This window comes from Urocitellus parryii, chromosome 9, assembly GCF_045843805.1.
Source record: "Urocitellus parryii isolate mUroPar1 chromosome 9, mUroPar1.hap1, whole genome shotgun sequence".
In the NCBI taxonomy this organism is placed as follows: Eukaryota; Metazoa; Chordata; class Mammalia; order Rodentia; family Sciuridae; genus Urocitellus; species Urocitellus parryii.
This window is the reverse complement of record NC_135539.1, coordinates 77,761,791-77,768,974: the sequence shown is the minus strand read 5'-3', so window position 1 is coordinate 77,768,974 and position 7,184 is coordinate 77,761,791.

Genomic DNA, 7,184 nt, shown 5'->3' with positions numbered 1-7,184 from the left:
GAACCAGAATCCTATTAAGAGTATTAATAAAGTAAATAGGAAACCTTGTCTTTCACATAGACAGAGATGTGTCATTCATCTAAGACTTGTTAGTAATAAGATATGAACACGCCTTTCCCATCAAACTGACAAGAACACAGTCAGCAGAAATCAGAACCCAGGGACCCCACCAGGTGACATGAAATGGTGCTCAAAACAAAGAAAGGCATAGAACTTGTGATATGTAAGGACAAGAAAAAACACAGTTCTATCTTTTATAAACACAGATGTTAAAACAAGAATCAAAAGAAAAGTTAATTTATATATAGTTTCAAAAGATCCATCAAGAGAAAGTATATCCTAGTAAAAAATCACCTTCTCTAAAAAAGGCAAAATTCTTTAAAGTTGTATTCTAAATATAGAGACTAGAAGTTGATTTTTAAAAAAGTACTGAAGGGGGTATATGGTGCTGTAATTTCTTCAGAAAAAGAGGATTAAATATTGATGCCCAATCAATAGATAAGGCACCTAAGGTGACAAGTTAAGTGATTGTAAATTAGGCTGTAGACAATAATACAAAGTCCTCCTCAAGTCCTTGTTCAGTTGGCCTTACTACCACATTTGTTAAAAATGGTTTTCATTTGTAGTTTAGTGAAAAATCAAATCCTTGATTCAGCTCTTGAAAGCCTTTCTTAAAGGAGTTGAACTTTCTCATGATTAAAGATAAATCCATGCCCCTTTCCTTCCTGGAAGCATCTGTTTTATGGGAAGGACACCCAGGGTATAGCAGGCACCACCGCAGCCATGTAGCATATGCCACACGTAAACAAAAGAGCCATGCATTTGTAATTAACACCAGGTTTCTACTCCATCTCGACATAAACAAAACACATTAAAAAATAAAAAGCATCTCGTGGCTCTGAAGGTAATCATTTTATAAAGGGCTCTGAAATAAAAATCCATTTATCCATCATTTTATTTTTTCCAAACCCATAGGGATTCCAAAAATGATTCTTGTGTGTGTGTGTGTGTGTGAGTGTGTGTTGTTTTTACGAGCTGTGCCCTAGATCCTAGCTCCTACTGCCATTGAAATATTCAGTCATCTGTGTAAAAACAGAAGGATTGTGGATTATATCCTAGAGGTAACCCCAAATTGTCACTGTCAGATAAGTAAAAACTGACTTTTGGCATCCACTGTATCCAAAGGAGCAAAAATAAGAACAGGAGCAATGAGAATAATACAAATGTTTTGTATTACAAGTGAACAAAGGAGATTAATCTTATATGCTTTTCTGAAGAGGGAGGGTCAGTTCATAGCCCTCGCAATCAGTCCTTAATACCCTAGTAAATGAGCAGCTTAGAAAGAAAAAAAATAGGGCTAATTTACAACTTCATTCAGAGAAGTACAATTGTAGGAAATCCATATATGTGTGTAAGTATAAGTGTACATATAGTGTGTATGGATATACATGTGTAGATACATAGTATGTATATATCTATATATTTGATATAGGTACATGCATACAGGCACAATAAAGTTAACAAATAACACTGATTCAGTGGAAAATGGAAGACAGTTATGTGGGGTTGGCCTCTGGAAACAACATTGCTGCTGAGCAATATTATTTGTCTATGGGACTGGCTACTATGAACCATCAGAACCATCCTGCATCTCCTTGTTCCTTTTGTCAGCCTCTAGACACCTTTTACCTCCAGCAGTTGATTCTTTTATACCATATTTTCTGCCACTCGACCAGCGCTGGCTTCATGAAAGAAGGTTCGGTTCATAAGAAATTACTAGGGAGTTTTAAATTAAAGAGACAAGACTCTTATTACCTTTAATACCAGCTCTGGGACGGTTTCTCCTAGCTCCCACCTCCAGCCACCTAATGCGGTGGTGAGGTTTACAAAAGAGACTATCACTATCGAGAGAGGGAGAGCATGCCAGGGATTGGGCTTCTATTGGGAACAAAAAATTCCAAGGAAAATCCCATCCAATGAAGGTTAAGGGGGGCAGCATCCCAAGGTCAGGGATGTCTATGTCCCATAGACACTTAATATTTCTCAGGACAGTGGCCAGGTAGGCCTCTGCAAGGACAAGTCCTCGGACCTGGGAAAGGGTGGGGAATGGCTCAGACACAGCTGTGACTAGGCGCCTTTCACCCAGCCAGGGAGGTAACTCAAATCATGTGTGAAGATGGCTGCCCACAATATTTTCTCAGAACAGTATGGTAAACTTATACAGTGTATACTGTGTACATATATACACACACTTATGCGTACACATCATACACACACATCATATATGTAGAAAATCCCCTAAAATAACATAGATTTTTACTTTACATTTAATTAATTAACACACTTGTTAAAACATAGTCTATGATTTTATTATGTTAACTAAGTAACATGAATTAAATTGTCAGTTACTTAATAAATAGTAATCATTTCAGAAGTGGTATGAAAGAGAAGAAAAGAGGCATCATGAGCAAAAGCAATCTTCAATAACCTCATTGTTTGCAAACACCTTCTTGACTATATCTTCTGTACCTTGCCTTGGTAGTAGCTGAGTGCAGCTTAGCTGTGCTGAGGAAGAAGACTGCCCACCTGCAGCCAGAAGTTTCACCCTTCACCCTGGTCCATCCTAGGGACTGGAGACTTGCCTATTCACCTCACAAATGCATAAGCCAATTCCTTTCAATGATTTCTTAACAGAGGTCTCCAGTTGCTTCTGTCTCCATAGTAGCATTATAATGGGTGCCTGCATCTTCCAGAAAAAGGTAAGAAAGGACAACTCCACGAAAGATAAAAGAGTTGTTGATATGATATGGAAATTGGAGATCACTTTATATCTGGAAGTCTAGCTCTGTCTTGAGACATGTGGGGAAAAGGAATCTCTTCAGATTCAAAATCAGATGTAGAGAAAATGATCATCAAAGAAGAGGAGGAAGAGTCAAATAAGAGCAAGTGCCTGTCTAAATGTGACCTGGAGATCAGAAAGAGGAAACAGGTGGAGAAAAAGAGCAATCTGAGTGCTTAGATCAACCAAAGTATGCCTGAAAGAACAGAGAACCTACACTAGCACAGCTGACACGGAGACACAGAGTGTTTAAGTGGCGATGAGGTGCACATTTGATCCTAAGATGAGATTGCTGAAAATATTTTTGATAGTGGAAATTATGATTGCCTCCAAATAATAATAATGATGCTTCAAGATCTAAACAAGTCTCACATTTCCCTTTTACTCGATTAACCACTGTTCTCTAACTTGACTAACTTGACCTTTCAACACACATATTTCAAGCGCCTGACTTACGCCATCTTGCAAGGCTCTTGGGAACCTTAGTGAAAATGTGACCTCATAGTAATTATGAGAAAAAATCACTAGAGGAAAGTTGTGGAACTAGGAGTACATTTATATATTTGAGATGTAGCTGGGAAGGAAGAAGTGTCAGGCTGCCTCCAGGGTTAGGCATAAGGGATCTGAATAAAGGGTTTGACTCTTCCTGTGAAAACCTCAGTTATTTGCTGGTAGGGATTCTTTGCTCACCATAGCCAACTCTTTCCAATATTATGTGTATATGTTTCACTTTGTTTTTTTGCTCTCAGGAGGTCAGTTTAGAAGTACTCTAAAAATACTCTTTCCTTAGGGTAGAATGGTGGAGGGACTTTTTTGCTTTTTCATAATAGAATCTATCCCAGACTCTCTTCTTTCCTCACTAAGTGCAGCCTCCCTGGAACACTCAATCCACTTTCATAAGGAAAAGAGTCATTTCTGTGTCAATCACTCCTGCATTCTCATCACCAATCTAAATCTGATTGCATACCTAACTGACTAGTTATCATCACTTCTGTCCCACGGGCTTTTCCAATTCAGACTATGTCTCAGCAAAAAGAATGAGCATTGCTCATTTTCTCAGGTCAGAGGCTTCAGTATTTCAGAGCTTCCTCCCCATTTTCTCACATTCAGCCTGTCAAACACCCAGATGTGAGCTGACTCTGCAACACTGACCAGTAGGATTTAGTCTCCTATTATCCTTTTGCTCTCATAATCTCTTATAGTTCCTCATGCCTGAACACAGTAGTCTGCATTTTGGACAAAATGAATAATGTTCACTTTCCAAAGTGTATATTCAATTAAGTTGCAGAAAGCAAGGAATCCACAGACCAGGACACCAGCCCTATTTCTGACTAGGGAGATATTGACATATCATCAAGCCCATCCCATCCTCTAGTTTGTCATTATAAAACCACATTAGGTTATCTCTAAGGTTTATTCTAACTCTCAAAACTTTCATCATATTTTTAACAAAAGTAAAGATGAGATATGCTGAATTTTTAAATTAACTACTGTATATACTTTTCTGATTATAAATTGCACATTGGCTAGGAGGACTTTGAATAATCAGATTACAGTTCCAAAAGCACTTGCTTCAGTTCTTACATGTAGTTAAAAAGAAAACAGTATAATTGATACAAAGAATGATTGGTAAGCTTTCCTTCTGAGGACATATATATTTCCTTTGAGGCACAACTTTTATGTTTGCTCCTTAGTAACTCGGATGAGTCTTTCCCATATAGTTTCCCAGCATTCTGTAAATAAACAGTTCTATTGGAGTGCTAGGTAGAGTTTTATGGCCAGACCATGGCTCTGTCACCACCAGGAATGTGCCTGACATGTTTGATATTAGCTCAAGATAAACCAGGTACTTTCTGGATTGGATGAAAACCACAGGACACGCTCCTTCTCTCTGACCCAAGTTGCAAGAACCCACTGGTTTTATTGCTGCTCTTAACTCTGCTATGTCTCCAAGTCCCCAGTAGATTTCTCTCTGTAATCCTGCATCTCCTTGTTCCTTTCGTCAGCCTTTAGACACCTTTTACCTCCAGTAGTTGGTTCTTTTACACCATATTTTCTCAGAACAGTATGATAAACTTATACAGTGTATACTGTATACATATATACACACAGTTATGCACAGACATCATACACACATATCATATATAAGCATCACCTATACACACACACATATATGTAGAAAATCTCCTAGAATAACATAGATTTTTACTTTACATTTAATTAATTAATACACTTGTTAAAACATAGTTTATGATTCTATTATGTTAACTAAATAACATGAATTAAATTATCTGTAACTTAATAAATAATAATCTTTTTAGAAAATGCTACATGGAATGCACACATTTGGAAAAGTTGATGGTGGATAGGTGTTAAGATGACAGAAGAAAGCACACCCTAGAATCAGTGAGGTGAATCAAAGAGAAACCATGTTGAACCACCTCCATTCTTCCTTTCTTTCTATCCTTTCACCTACTCCATCTCCCTCAAACCACACTATGACCTTTCTGTACAAAACTATTCTATTACTCTCCCAGTTAGAACACTTTTGCAACACTGATGAGGGTCTTTCCCTAAGATTGCATTCTCCAGGAAAATATGGCTCTCTTGTAGAATGCCATGCCTACAACAGACATGTCTTTAAGTACCTGTTTTATTGTACATATGCTACCATGAGTTCATTAAAGAGCACATTAAACTGCATGATTCAGTTGTGCTTGGTTTATTTTTTAAATTTTTATTTTAGGGTGATAAGAACTTTAACATGAATTCTTCCCATTTTTTTCAGTGTACAGTACTGTATTGTTGACCATAGGCATGATAAAAACACTTAATTAATAGGAACATCCAATCACGTTACATGTTAGACTCTTTTATCTGTTGTACAGGAGATCCATAGAGCTTAGTCATCTTGCAAAACTAAAACTGTACACCACTGAATAGCTCTGTTTTTGACTCCTAGTTATCATAGTAAAAATTGGCTAACAGTTGCCAATAATATCCATTCCACCCTGAATGCTGTGCTGCTCTGATATTTCCCACACCAGATTAATTAGTCCATTACCTTTAAATTCTGCATCACAGAAAGTCTCAGCTCATGGGAAAATATACATAACTTATTCGCATAATGTAACATAAATGGTTTATAGTAGAATTCTCCTTTTTCTCTGAAACCTCATGAGCCCAGTCTTTATTGTCTGCATACCAATGAGCATTCTAGTCTTCTGAGCTCCTGCCAGAATTGCCAATTAAACTCCACTTATAATATTCTAAAGGCTTTCCAGCTTGCAGCTCTAAAATTGTCCAAATTCCTCTCACAAACTCCAAAAATCTCCAAAAGTTTCTGACCCACATGATAAGGTTAATCATAGTAATTGCCCCACTCCTGGTACCAGATTCTGTTCTAGTCGGCTTTCTGATGCTTTGACCAAAGGACCTTACAAGAACAATTCAGAGGACAAAAATTTTTTTTTAGCTCATGATTTCAGAGGTCCATGGTCATCCACCTTCATTCTTCCAGGCTCAATTTAAGACAGAACATTATAGTGAAGGGCATAGTAGAGGAAAGCAGTTTATTACCTGTCAGCCAGTAAGCAGAGAGAGCTCCACTCATCAGTGACAAAATATAAACCCCAATATAAAAATTCCAGTGACCTACTTCATTCAGGTACATCTACCTGCATACAGTTACTACCCATTTCAACGATATCAGTGTATTAATCCACCTATTAGGTTACAACTCTCACAATCTCATCATTTTACCTCTGAACTTTCTTAAACTGTCTCACATATGAACTTCCAGGGGACATCAAAATCCACCATATCTCCAAACCATAATGGGAATGAATAAAAGTTTGTGTAAATTAAGCTTCTTTCTATAATACAATACCTTTCACAATTTTCATGAGATTAAGCTTGATATTTATTCAACAACTGGTGTTCTCTAGCATGTGGAGAAGAATTCTACTAGATGAAATAAGACACAGGAGGCTTTTGGGTTTGTCCTCAAAAATCCAATCTAGTGTTCATGTTTTATTTTGCACATAAATATGAAACACTGCAGTATGCACCACAAAATATTTTAAGTATTTTAAGATTATTCTCTGGATAGCAAGACTCTTGGCATTCTTTTAAAGAAATAAGTCTTAAAACTACAACTTTGCCTCCTAAATTAATTGTCAATATATGAAAAACAAGATGCACATTGAGATTTGCATGGAATCTGAGAATGAATGTATATTATTTACATATAACTGGTGAATGTGAACACTCTCCTACACACATATTAATGTGCAGAAGAAATTTATTCATTGAATATCAATAAACTTTAGAAGACGAACTAATT